Source organism: Salvelinus fontinalis, chromosome 18 (genome assembly GCF_029448725.1).
Source record: "Salvelinus fontinalis isolate EN_2023a chromosome 18, ASM2944872v1, whole genome shotgun sequence".
NCBI classification, from domain to species: domain Eukaryota; kingdom Metazoa; phylum Chordata; class Actinopteri; order Salmoniformes; family Salmonidae; genus Salvelinus; species Salvelinus fontinalis.
Window position 1 is genome coordinate 19,304,301 of NC_074682.1, and position 14,129 is coordinate 19,318,429.

Genomic DNA, 14,129 nt, shown 5'->3' on the forward strand with positions numbered 1-14,129 from the left:
ATTTTTTTTTAAATATTATACTTCCATGTTGGTCTATGCAGTTGTTATACCATATGAATTTGGGCCTACAGCTTATGGGACCAACGGGTCTTCCATGCATCAGAAGGTATTGACACAACGGGGGCCAATGCAGTTCTTCAGGTGTCAGGGATAACTGTGACACTCCATCCCACTTTGATCTCCTGACAGAGACTCATCTGGTTCATGGAACCAACATGACCCACGGGGTTCGAACCCAGGTTTATGGTGCAGCAGAAGACCGCACCAGTCTAATAAGTTAAGGCATTGGCTCTTCAAGTCTCAGCCTAAGTTAATCATATCCAAGCTTGGTCGTCGTACCACTTGCTACATTTACTAGTTTAGTATCAATATCTTATTGAGATTTTGTAATGAAATGGCCGCTGAAAAACTGCAGACCTGAGAGTAGAGTCTGATTGTAGCTATGTTGCAGGACTGTGGAGTGAGTCTCAAGATTGATGTGTAGAATTTGAGTATAAATACAGGGTATTGTGCTTACTGAACACTTACCTTGTCAAATGTGGAAAAGGGAACACAATCTTAACTGGATCAGTAAAACCTCATCGGTTTGGGTGATCTCTGGTCGCTCCACACAAGTTGTGGAAGGAATCTGGTTGAGATAGAGAAAGAGACGGGTGGGAAAAGTTAGTATTAAGTTCATTGTTTTCCTTGTCTTGATGCCGTGATCACTGTTTAGGGAATTACGGGGTTGTCTGTCTGTAAGATAACGCTGCCTCCAATGCTCCTGGTGGATCTGGCTGTGGCTCTGTGCTCGGCAGCTTTCAAGCTAGCACATGAGCTACTTATGGAGCTCTTTGCCGCAGCAGAGTAATCCAATCCAATAAGCACTATCCCTGGTTAACCACTCCAGAGCCCTGCAGTTTGCAGCGCAATAATCCCTTTCAAAGATTAGGAAAAAAACAACACTAAAATCATTTTCCCATTAAAACATTTTTTTTGAGGGGGGTGGGAATTGGGGGGCTTGAGCCATCTAACTTAATTTAACTGGACACAGGAAACCAATTATTTCCACTAGAACAACTGTCACAAACTGTAGGCTATTAATGTACCACACATTAGCCTAATGAGACAGCAATAAAATTATTTGAAAAATTAAAAACAGAACAGTAATAACAATTAGGCCGACCATTTTAGTTTTGTACACAAAAGCATTGCAAACATCAGTATGCCCAGAACTAACTTTTTAAACAATTACAAATTTTTCTTGACCATTGTAGTCTACTCATCAATTCAACACAATGTGAAAAATGAAAACAATATTACAAAGATAAGACATAAAATAGGTGTCAGTGGTGAATGTGAAACCCTTTAGGGCTGACCCCAATTAGTTGACTAGTCAATTGTTTGGTCGTTAGGCTGTTGGTCGCCGAGATTGTGTATATATTGCTACTGCTTGACTAAAACACACTATCGTTCACTTAGAAATGTCCTTGTTTTTTTAAAGAAAATACATTTTCTTGTGCATTAAAATAACATCAAATTGATCATAAATACAGTGTAGACATTGTTAATGTTGTAAATGACTATTGTAGCTGGAAACGGCAAATTTGTTAATGGAATATCTACATAGGCGTACAGAGGCCCATTATCAGCAACCATCACTCCTGTGTTCCGATGGCACGTAGTGTTAGCTAATCTAAGTTTATCATTTAGAAAGGCTAATTGATCATTACAAAACCCCTTTGCAATTATGTTAGCACAGCTGAAAACTGTTGTGCTGATTAAAGAAGCAATAAAACTGGCCTTCTTTAGAGAAGTTGAGGATCTGGAGCATCAGCATCTGTAGGTTTGATTACAGGCTCAAAATGGCCTGAAACAAAGACCTTTCTTCTGAAACTCTGAAACTCGCTATTCTTGTTCTGAGAAATGAAGGCTATTCCATGCGAGAAATTGCCAAGAAACTGAAGATCTTATACAACGAAGTGTACTACTCCCTTCACAGAACAGCGCAAACTGTCTCTAACCAGAATAGAAAAAGGAGTGGGAGGCCCCGGTGCACAACTGAGCAAGAGGACAAGTACATTAGAGTGTCTAGTTTGAGAAACAGACGCCTCACAAGTCCTCAACTGGCAGCTTCATTAAATAGTACCCGCAAAACACCAGTCTCAATGTCAACAGTGAAGAGGCAACTCTGGGATGCTGGCCTTCTAGGCAGAGAACATTATTTTATATTTTTTTATCTTTATCTTTTCTTTTTATTGGCCATTCTGAGATATGGCTTTTTCTTTGCAACTCTGCCTAGAAGGCCAGCATCCCGGAGTCGCCTCTTCACTGTTGATGTTGAGACTGGTGTTTTGCGGGTACTAAGAAAGTTCTTTGTTTCTTGCCATTTTGAGCCTGTAATCGAACCAACAAATTCTGATGCTCCAGATACTCAACGAGTCTAAAGAAAGACAGTTTTATTGCTTCTTTAAATCAGAACAACAGTTTTCAGCTGTGCTAACATAATTGCAAACAGGTTTTCTAATGATCAATTAGCCTTTCTAAATGATAAACTTAGATTAGCTAACACAACTTGTCATTGGAACACAGGAGTGATGGTTGCTGATAATGGGCCTCTGTACGCCTATATAGATATTCCTTCTTTTTTTTTATCTGCCGTTTCCAGCTACAATAGTTATTTACAACATTAACAATGTATACACTGTATTTAAGATCAATTTCATGTTATTTGAATGTGCTTTTCTTTCAAAAACAAGCACATTTCTAAGTGACCCCAAACTTTTGAACGGTAGTGTATATATACACTGCTCAAAAAAATAAAGGGAACACTTAAACAACACAATGTAACTCCAAGTCAATCACACTTCTGTGAAATCAAACTGTCCACTTAGGAAGCAACACTGATTGACAATAAATTGCACATGCTGTTGTGCAAATGGAATAGACAACAGGTGGAAATTATAGGCAATTAGCAAGACACCCCCAATAAAGGAGTGGTTCTGCAGGTGGTGACCACAGACCACTTCTCAGTTCCTATGCTTCCTGGCTGATGTTTGGTCACTTTTGAATGCTGGCGGTGCTTTCACAAGAAGGTTTGCGGTGTCTGTCAGCGTAGTGTCCAGAGCATGGAGGCGCTACCAGGAGACAGGCCAGTACATCAGGAGACATGGAGGAGGCCATAGGAGGGCAACAACCCAGCAGCAGGACCGCTTCCTCCGCCTTTGTGCAAGGAAGAGCAGGAGAAGCACTGCCAGAGCCCTGCAAAATGACCTCCAGCAGGCCACAAATGTGCATATGTCTGCTCAAACGGTCAGAAACAGACTCCATGAGGGTGGTATGAGGGTCCGACGTTCACAGGTGGGCGGTGTGCTTACAGCCCAACACCGTGCAGGACGTTTGGCATTTGCCAGAGAACACCAAGATTGGCAAATTCGCCACTGGCGCCCTGTGCTCTTCACAGATGAAAGCAGGTTCACACTGAGCACATGTGACAGACGTGACAGAGTCTGGAGACGCCGTGGAGAACGTTCTGCTGCCTGCAACATCCTCCAGTATGACCGGTTTGGCGGTGGGTCAGTCATGGTGTGGGGTGGCATTTCTTTGGGGGGGCCGCACAGCGCTCCATGTGCTCGCCAGAGGTAGCCTAACTGCCATTAGGTACTGAGATGAGATCCTCAGACCCCTTGTGAGACCATATGCTGGTGCGGTTGGCCCTGGGTTCCTCCTAATGCAAGACAATGCTAGACCTCATGTGGCTGGAGTGTGTCAGCAGTTCCTGCAAGAGGAAGGCATTGATGCTATGGACTGGCCCGCCCGTTCCCCAGAACTGAATCCAATTGAGCACATCTGGGACATCATGTCTCGCTCCATCCACCAACGCCACGTTGCACCACAGACTGTCCAGGAGTTGGCGGATGCTTTAGTCCAGGTCTGGGAGGAGATCCCTCAGGAGACCATCCGCCACCTCATCAGGAGCATGCCCAGGCGTTGTAGGGAGGTCATACAGGCATGTGGAGGCCACACACACTACTGAGCCTCATTTTGACTTGTTTTAAGGACATTACATCAAAGTTGGATCAGCCTGTAGTGTGGTTTCCCACTTTAATTTTGAGTGTGACTCCAAATCCAGACCTCCATGGGTTGATCAAATTGATTTCCATTGATCATTTTTGTGTGATTTTGTTGTCAGCACATTCAACTATGTAAAGAAAAAAGTATTTAATAAGAATATTTCATTCATTCAGATCTAGGATATGTTATTTTAGTGTTCCCTTTATTTTTTTGAGCAGTGTATACATATATATATTTATTTATATACACTATGAACTATGAAATAACACATATGGAATCATGTAGTAAGCAAGTTTTAAACAAAGACCAAGTCCATATTATGGCAAGAACAGCTCAAAAAAGCAAAATGAAACGATCAGACATTTGACCGGTGGAAATCTGTCCTTTGGTCTGATTTTAGATTTTAGGATCCAACAGCCGTGTCTTTGTGAGACTCAGAGAAGGTGAACGGATGATCTCTGCATATGTGGTTCCCACAGTGAAGCATAGAGGTGGTTGTGTGGGGTGCTTTGCTGGTGATACTGTCTGATTTATTTAGAATTCAAGGCACACTTAACCAGCATGGCTACCACAGCATTCTGCAGCGATACGCCATCCCAGCTGGTTTGCGCTTAGTGGGACTATCATTTGCTTTTCAACAGGACAATGACCCAACACATCTCCAGGCTGTGTAAGTGCTATTTCACCAAGGAGAGTGATGGAGTGCTGCATCAGATGACCTGGCCTACACAATCACCCTTGCTCAGCATATGTGGGAACTTCTTCAAGACTGTTGGAAAAGTATTCCAGGTGAAGCTGGTTGAGAGAATGCCAAGAGTGTGCAAAGCTGTCATCAAGGCAAAGGGTGGCTACTTTGAAGAATCTCAAATATAAAAATATTTAGATGTGTTTACACTTTTTTGGTAACTACATGATTCCATTATTGTTATTTCATAGTTTTGATGTCTTCACTATTATTCTTCAACATAGAAAATAATACAAATAAAAAGGAAAACCCTTGAATGAGTAGGTGTCCAAATTTTTGTCTGGTACTAATATACAGTTGAAGTCGGAAGTTTACATACACCTTAGCCAACTACATTTCAACTCAGTTTTTCACAATTCCTGACATGTAATTCTAGTACAAATTCTCTGTCTTAGGTCAGTTAGGATCACCACTTTATTTGAAGAATGTGAAATGTCAGAATAATAGTAGAGAGAATGATTTATTTAAGCTTTTATTTCTTTCATCACATTCCCAGTGGGTCAGAAGTTTACATACACTCAATTAGTATTTGGTAGCATTACCTTTAAATTGTTTAACTTGGGTCAAACGTTTCAGGTAGCCTTCCACAATAAGTTGGGTGAATGTTGGCCCATTCCTCCTGACAGAGCTGGTGTAACTGAGTTAGGTTTGTAGGCCTCCTTGCTCGCACACGCTTTTTCAGTTCTACCCACAAACTTTCTATCGGATTGAGGTCAGGGCTTTGTGATGGCCACTCCAATACCTTGACTTTGTTGTCCTGAAGCCATTTTGCCACAACTTTGGAAGCATGCTTGGGGTCATTGTCCATTTGGAAGACCCATTTGCGACCAAGCTTTAACTTCCTGACTGATGTCTTGAGATGTTGCTTCAATATATCTGCATAATTTTCCATCCTTATGATGCCATTTATTTTGGTAAGTGCCCCAGTCCCTCCTGCATTAACTTCTTGCGACTACAGGGGGTGCTGTTTACTCATTAGCATATTTGCATTACAGATTAAACGGCTTCCTACTCTCCTACTTTATCGTAAAATATACATATTATTACTATTATTGGATAGAAAACAGTCTCTAGTTTCTATAGCCGTTGGAATTTTGTCTCTGAGTGGAACAGAACTCATTCTACAGCAATTTCCCTGACATGGAGTCAGATTTCACACATTTTGGCCCCTGATCTGGAGTCAGTTTAAAGGCCACTGTGAATGCTATAAGGATACGGACACTGCTTACGTCTTCCCCTGGATGCCTTTATGTGATGACGCTTTGAATGGTATCGATTGCCCAATCACAGCCACTATAAAACAAAAACACGTGTAGGTAGGAACTCCTTTCCAGCTGCGCCGGACGCACGGTGGACACCGACCCGTTCTTTTTCCAAGCATTAGTGGAGCCAGTAATATTTCTCAGGTCATGTTTTTACTCGTTATAGGAGTTAAAAACATCATAAGGTAGTTAATTTAAACCGTTTTATAGCAATTTATATCCGTTTAGTGCGCATTTTGGGACATTTATTTCTGAGACTTTTTGAAGAGGGGAGGTTTCCAGTTCATGCCGAACGCAGTTGGCATTTCCACATGGCAAGAGGACAGCTTTCGACCAAAAGACGATTAGACCCAAGAAAGGATTCTTTGCCCAAGATTCTGATGGAAGAACAGCTCAAAGTAGGAACAATTTATTATGATAAATCGTGTTTCTGTCGAGAAATGTTATTCGCTTATGACGCCATTTTGTTTGACGTAGCTTCGCTTGGCGCAAACTGTATTGAAAAGTAAGGATAATTTTAAAAATGTAAATCAGCGATTGTATTAAGAATTAAATTGTCTATCAATCGCTGTCCACCCTATATTTTTTAGTCACGTTTATGAGTATTTATGTATACGACTAGATCACTGTCTAATATGGCGCACGACATTGTCTGACCAGCTGGGCAACTTTTGTCATTGTCTAACCATGATTTTGGTGGCTAAATATGCACATTTTCGAACAAACTGTATATGTATGTTGTAATATGATGTTACAGGAGTGTCATCGGAAGAATTCTGAGAAGGTTAGTGAAAAAATTAATATATTTTGGCGATGATATGATATCGCTCTCTTTGGCTAGAATCAGTGCTCGGGTAACGTTTGCGTATGTGGTATGCTAATATAACGATTTATTGTGTTTTCGCTGTAAGACACTTAGAAAATCTGAAATATTGTCTGTATTCACAGGATCTGTGTCTTTCGATTAGTGTATGCTGTGTATTTTTACGAAATGTTTGATGATTAGTAATTAGGTAAACACGTTGCTCTATGTATTTATTCTAGTCCATTTGTGACGGTGGGTGCAATTGTAAACTATGATATCTACCTGAAATATGCACATTTTTCTAACAAAACCTATCCTATACCATAAATATGTTATCAGACTGTCATCTGATGAGGTTTTTTCTTGGTTAGTGGCTATCAATATCTTAGTTTAGCCGAATTGGTGATAGCACCTGATGGAGTAAGAAACTGATGGAGTTAGAAAAGTGGTGTCTTTTGCTAACGTGGTTAGCTAATAGATTTACATATTTTGTCTTCCCTGTAAAACATTTTAAAAATCTGAAATGGTGGCTTTATTCACAGGATCTGTATCTTTCATTAGGTGTCTTGGACTTGTGATTTAATGATATTTAGATGCTACTATTTAATTGTGATGCTATGCTAGCGATGCTAATCAGTGTGTGTGGGGGGGGGGGGGGTTTGGGGGTGCTCCCGGATCCGGGGTAGATGCTCGTTAGAGGTTAAAGCACCCCCACAACATGATGCTGCCACCCCAGTGCAGCATCAGGACAACAAAGTCAACAAAGTTGAGGTATTGGAGTAGCCATCACAAAGCCATCACAAAGAACTGTAAGTGCTGTTATTGTGAAGTGGAAACATCTAGGAGCAACAACGGCTCAGCAGCGAATTGGTAGACCACACAAGCTCACAGGACTGCTGAAGTGCGTTTTGATATATATATTTGAGAGTGAGAGTATTGTCAATGTTAGGAAACTTCTAGTTGTGTACGGTGTGTACTTCACCTAGAAGTAAAGAGAATTGTTTATGTAAATGTCATTCCCCCCCCCTCTTTTTCCCTCTTGTTTTTACAGTTCATGTGCAATACCTTCTGCAAATTATGCTAGTAGTAAACTAAGTGATGGATCTAGCCTGTTACTTTGTATTTTTCTGAAGGTAGAGAAATGTTTGGTTACTATTTGAGAGTATATACACATATACTCAATCCTATAGAAAATTTGTGGGGGCAGAAATGAAAAAGCGTGTGCGAGCAAGGAAGCCTACAAACCTGACTCAGTTACACCAGCTCTGTCAGGAGGAATGGGCCAAAATTCACCCAACTTATTGTGGGAAGCTTGTGGAAGGCTACCCGAAATGTTTGACCCAAGTTAAACAATTTAAAGGCAATGCTACCAAATACTAATTGAGTGTATGTAAACTTCTGACCCACTGGGAATGTGATGAAAGATATAAAAGCGGAAATAAAATCAGTCTCTACTATTATTTCACATTCTTAAAATAAAGTGGTGATCCTAACTAACCTAAAACAGGGACTTTTTACTAGGATTACATGTCAGGAATTGTGAAAAACTGAGTTGAAATGTATTTGGCTAAGGTGTATGTAAACGTCCGACTTCAACTGTATATATCTTAGAGGCACCATATGGAGTGTGTGACGCAATGCGGAGCGTCCAGAGGCCAAATCGAACTCTGCACCGCATCGCCATGCACTTCCCAAATTGTGTAACATTGCGCAGGGTTCTGTATAACTCCGCATTGATATGATTGGTTGACTATAGGTGGGGGCGGTACATCCTGTAGAAAACACAAACTCGCTTCATGGACAACAGCTCTGCACTGCTCCACGAAGCGCAAGTATGAATGCCCTGACTTCTGCTGAGGCCGTATCACCGTAAATGCTGCATGGCCAATGCACTTCTCTCTTCAGAATGCGCTCTCTCCCGCCAATTTGTACACATTCATTGTTTCATAACTTCATTGTGTAAACTGTTTGTTAGTGTATATCAATTCCCCATTACATATTTCACCAGTAGTACATTTACCGTTAATTGCTATAAATGTCAAATCTAAAATGTTTTACTTTGGTTACGGTCATTTATGTTAATGCCTTCAATATTATTATTTGTCAACCCCTTATCATTGTCGGAGTGGACACATTGTTTGCAGAGTGCACAACCTATGCTACACTTGTGAGAAACAAGTTTTGGTTTATTTTATTCCATTTGTGAGTTTGTCAATTTAGTAATCTTTTGTTTGGAGCACTCCTGTCAAATGTTGAGTTAAGACGCACATGCATAGAAGTAGACCTATAGAAGTATATATCTTCGTTATTGTTATTTTATTACTTTTATTGACATTTTTTACTTTAGTTTATTTAGTAAATATTTTCTTAACTATTTCTTGAACTGCATTGTTGGTTAAGGGCTTGTAAGTAAGCATTTCACGAGTATTCGGCTCATGTGACAAATCAACATTTATTTGATTATAGGCTACCTGGCCTGCACGTAAATGTAGACATATAAATGTACCCATTTGGGGATCTGATAGTATTTCTGATTGGCTTAACACACCATCACTAATGATCTGGGGAGCTCCTCAAAGGAATGTTTTCTTCACCTCAAACTGCAAGCAAACAAAGTCTGTTTTTACATCCATTGAAAATTATTTAAAAAATCTTCCCAGTTCTCTCCCTTTCGATAACCACTCAGCGTGAAAGGGAAACATGTCATGCTCTGATGCAGTGGAAATGTCATAAAATTGGCCTACCTGATTACTTCTTATCAGTGCTTGACTTGGACTTAAATAGGTTCCGGTACTCATTTTGGGTGCTGGTACTGTTTATATTTAGGTGCAGGAGCGCCACAATATTTTGGAGCTAATATTCTATAAGAGGAACAGGAGCTCAAGCAGTAGAACATTTGAGGTGCCAGTACACAGCTCCGGTGAGCTCTTGCCCAAGTCAAGCACGGCTTCTTATCCCTTGTGCAAATAGCCAAGCTTTGGGCTGGACCCAAAGTTAATAGTTGATACAATGTTTAAAGTTTGTTGCAAACAGCCCATGTGTAGCCAATGTGATTTACAGGATTTTTTTTTTTTATCAGGTTATTTTCTACATGCAGGTTGCAATGTTTTTATTTGTTGGCTTTATGTAGACTACTTTGACATAGTAGTTACTTTTTAGGTTTATCATTTTCATTTGGATATAATTTTGAATAACCACATGACAATTACTTTGAGATATGAAGACTTAATTATAAATTAAATTGTTTCACGAAAATGTGCATATGAAAACCATAACTGGCATGTCGATGGGTAGAAATGGTAAGATAAATGTGCATATGAAAACCATAACTGGCATGTCGATGGGTAGAAATGGTAAGATAAATGTACATTCCACATGAGAAAGGTTGGCGACTCCTCGTGTAGCCAATTACCGGCAACTTCAGTAATGTAATGGCAGAATCTGCAAAAGCCAGGAGAATAGTTGGGTCAGGCTAGATTTTTTTCTCTCCTGCTTATCTAGATCTCTGGAGCCCTCGAGGCATTAGTCTTATTTCATCAAACCGTAAACTCAATGCATATACCGTAATTGCTGGACTATTAAGCGCACCTGAAAATAAGCCGCACCCACTGAATTAAAAAAAAAAAATGTATTTTGTACATAAATAAGCCGCACGTGTCTATAAGCCGCAGGTGCCTACCGGTACATTGAAACAAATGAACTTTACACAGCCTTTAAACGAAACACGGCTTGTAACAAAAATAAATAGGCTTTAACGAAACACGTCTTGTAACAAAAATAAATAGGCTTTAACGAAACAGGCTTGAAGCATTATTTTTTTTTTTAAATAGCAGTAAACAGTAGCCTACCAAGAAAGTCCTTGGTCACTATCTTCCTCCTGTGCACTGAAACCACTGTCATCTCCTTTGGTGTCGGAGTTGAATAGCCTCAGAATTGCTTCATCCGATGTTGGATCGTTTTCATTGTGCTCTCCTCACTTTCATCCGGAGGCAAATTCCCCGCTGAGTTTATGCTGCCCTCTTCAATACGCAGCAGCTCCACGCTGTCAGGACCCACTGACAGACTTGACCATAAATCGCTCTTCGCGATTTATGGGTGACAAGGATATCTCCCCACTTGTCACCCAAACCTCATTTTCTAGTTCGGGCCATCTGCTTTTCTTTCCTCTGAAAGCTTTTGTTGTCTTTTTGCACTAAGTCAGTTTCTCACGCTGCTGTTTCCAACGTCTTTTAATCGACTCATTAAGGCCAAGCTCCCGTGCAGCAGCTCTATTTACTTTTCAAACAGCCAGATCGATCGCCTTCAAATTGAAAGCTGCATCATATGCATTTCTCCGTGTCTTTGCCATGATGAGGGTGACAAAATGACTACCGTAATCAGAATGATGGAAAGTTTGAGCGCGCTCGATTTACTTCACATTATGTGACGGTGCTCAGTTTTTTGGCGGCATGAATTTGTGAAAGCGGGAAAAATCCATAAATTAGCCGCGTCATTGTATAAAGCGCAAGGTTCATAGCGTGGGAAAAAAGTAGCGGCTTATAGTCCGGAAATTACGGTACTTGATTTTATGAAAACACATAGGGTGTGTCTATATTTGGAAAAATACACGTTTAAAATGTTTGACCAATCAATTGGTCAAAAGAACAGACGACTTTCAGTCAACCAAGTTTTGTGTTGTTATTGGGGATTGCCCTAAAACACTGAGATTTAGAGCCCTGTTTGTTACAGTGACAATAATCTGGACTCATTTCCACTATAGCTGGGGGTGGGAGGGCCAAGAGACCTGAGGTGGCAGAATGAGTGCTCGGGATGGGGTGTAGGGTTTGAGCTGAATGTAGGGAGGGGCAGTTCCCCTTGCTGCTCCATAGGCAAGCACCAGGTCTTGAAGTGGATCCGTGCTTCGACTGGAAGCCAGTGGAGTGGGCGGAGGAGTGGGGTGAGATGGGACAACTTGGGAATGTTGAATAGCAGGCGTGCTGCGGCATTCTGGATAAGTTGCAAGGGTTTGGTGGCACAAGCGGGGAGCCCAGCCAACAAAGAGTTGCAGTAGTCCAGATGGTAGATGACAAGTGTCTGGATAAGGACCTGCAATGCTTCCTGTGTGACGAAAGTTCATACTCTATGGATGTTGTAGCATGAACCTACAGGAGCGAGTCACTACTTTGATGTTTGCAGAGAATGATCAGGTGTTTTCTAGGGTCACGCCAAGGATCTTGGCACACTGGGAGGGGGACACCGTGGAGTTGTCAACCGTGATGGAGAGGTCTTGGAGCGGGAAGACCTTCCCGGGAGGAAGAGCAGCTCCGTCTTGTTGAGGTTGAGCTTGAGGTGGTGGGCCGACATCCAAACTGAGATGTCTGCCAGGCACGTAGAGATTTGTGTTGCCACCTGGGTGTCAGAAGGGGGTAAGAAGACAATAAGTTGAGTGTCATCTGCATAGCAGTGATAGGAGAGATATCATTTGTGAGGATATGAAGGAGCCAAGTGACTTGGTGGATAGAGAAAAGAGGAATGGGCCTAAAACCGAGCCCTGGCATGAGAGGACCTGGTGCAAACACAAATCCTCTCCACGTCACCTGGTAGGTGCGACCTGCCAATCAATATGAGACGCCCAGCCCTGAGAAGGTGGAGAGGAGGATCTGATGGTTCACGGTGTCGAAGGCAGCGGATAGATCTAGGAAGACGAGAACAGAGAGTCAGCTATGTCAGAGTGTAGAGCCTCCATGACACAGAGGAGAGTGGTCTCCATTGAGTGAGCCGTCTTGAAGTCTGACTGGTTAGCGTCAAGAAGATCGAGAGTGGTAGTCATAGACAGCACACTCAAGTGTTTTGGAAAGAAAAGAAGAGATACCGGTCTGTAGTTTGATGTCAGAGGGGTGGAGTGTTGGTTTCTTGAGGAGGGGAGCGACTCTGACCATCTGAGGGCATGCAGTCAGTGGTCAGGGATGTGGTCAGGGATGAGTTGAAGTGAGGAATAATATAAATTATTTTAATAATAATAAATGCTATTTAGCAGACGCTTTTATTCAAAGCGGCTTACAGTCGGGCGTGCATACATTTTACGTATGGGTTGCCCCGGGAATCAAACCCACTACCTGGCGTTACAAGCGCCATGCTCTACCAATTCACCTACAAAGGACCATGGGAGGTCTCCAGAGATGATCTAGAGAAGGGAGGAGAGAAAACTATCAATGCTTTGGGTAGTTCTTTGTGAGTGGGACCAGTGAACTCAATAGGAGTCAATGAGAAGCGGATGTCTTCAACCTTCTTTTCAAAGTGGCTGACAATGTCGTCCGCAGAGAGGGAGGAGAGACGGGAAGGAGGAGAAGTTGGAAAAGAGTTTCCTAGGGATAAAGGCAGAAGTGATAGAAAGTGGCTTTAGCAGCAGATACAGAGGAAGAGAAGGTAGATTAGAGGGAGTGGAAGAATGTTGTTTTCTTCCATTCTCGTTCAGCTGCACATACTAGTGAGGCCTGTACACATCCTTAAATCACAAACACAATATAGACCTAGGCTACATAATGACTTCAACTAGCCTAGGCCTACTAGGCTAAGCATAGTAGAAGGGCTGGGCAATATACACTGCTCAAAAAAATAAAGGGAACACTTAAACAACACAATGTAACTCCAAGTCAATCACACTTCTGTGAAATCAAACTGTCCACTTAGGAAGCAACACTGATTGACAATAAATTTCACATGCTGTTGTGCAAATGGAATAGACAAAAGGTGGAAATTATAGGTAATTAGCAAGACACCCCCAAAAAAGGAGTGATTCTGCAGGTGGTGGCCACAGACCCCTTCTCAGTTCCTATGCTTCCTGGCTGATGTTTTGGTCACTTTTGAATGCTGGCGGTGCTCTCACTCTAGTGGTAGCATGAGACGGAGTCTACAACCCACACAAGTGGCTCAGGTAGTGCAGTTCATCCAGGATGGCACATCAATGCGAGCTGTGGCAAAAAGGTTTGCTGTGTCTGTCAGCGTAGTGTCCAGAGCATGCAGGCGCTACCAGGAGACAGGCCAGTACATCAGGAGACGTGGAGGAGGCCGTAGGAGGGCAACAACCCAGCAGCAGGACCGCTACCTCCGCCTTTGTGCAAGGAGGTGCACTGCCAGAGCCCTGCAAAATGACCTCCAGCAGGCCACAAATGTGCATGTGTCAGCATATGGTCTCACAAGGGGTCTGAGGATCTAATCTCGGTACCTATTGGCAGTCAGGCTACCTCTGGCGAGCACATGGAGGGCTGTGCGGCCCCACAAAGAA

At 42.1% G+C, this 14,129-nt stretch overlaps 1 protein-coding gene across 6 annotated transcripts in view; it reads right to left on the reverse strand.

The window, feature by feature from the left end:
* Window positions 1-14,129, reverse strand: part of LOC129815116 (ataxin-7-like) — a 53,286-nt gene that overhangs the window by 32,657 nt on the left and 6,500 nt on the right. For 2 of the 6 annotated variants that reach the window (XM_055868495.1, XM_055868497.1), the window contains one exon: window positions 529-628. The gene's annotated coding sequence lies outside the window, so the exon portion shown is untranslated. Of the gene's footprint in view, window positions 1-528; window positions 629-9,609; window positions 11,980-12,010; window positions 12,254-12,441; window positions 12,540-12,716; window positions 13,486-14,129 lie in introns of those variants that run through there. The other 4 variants (XM_055868499.1, XM_055868496.1, XM_055868498.1 and 1 more) reach the window with 4 other exon arrangements.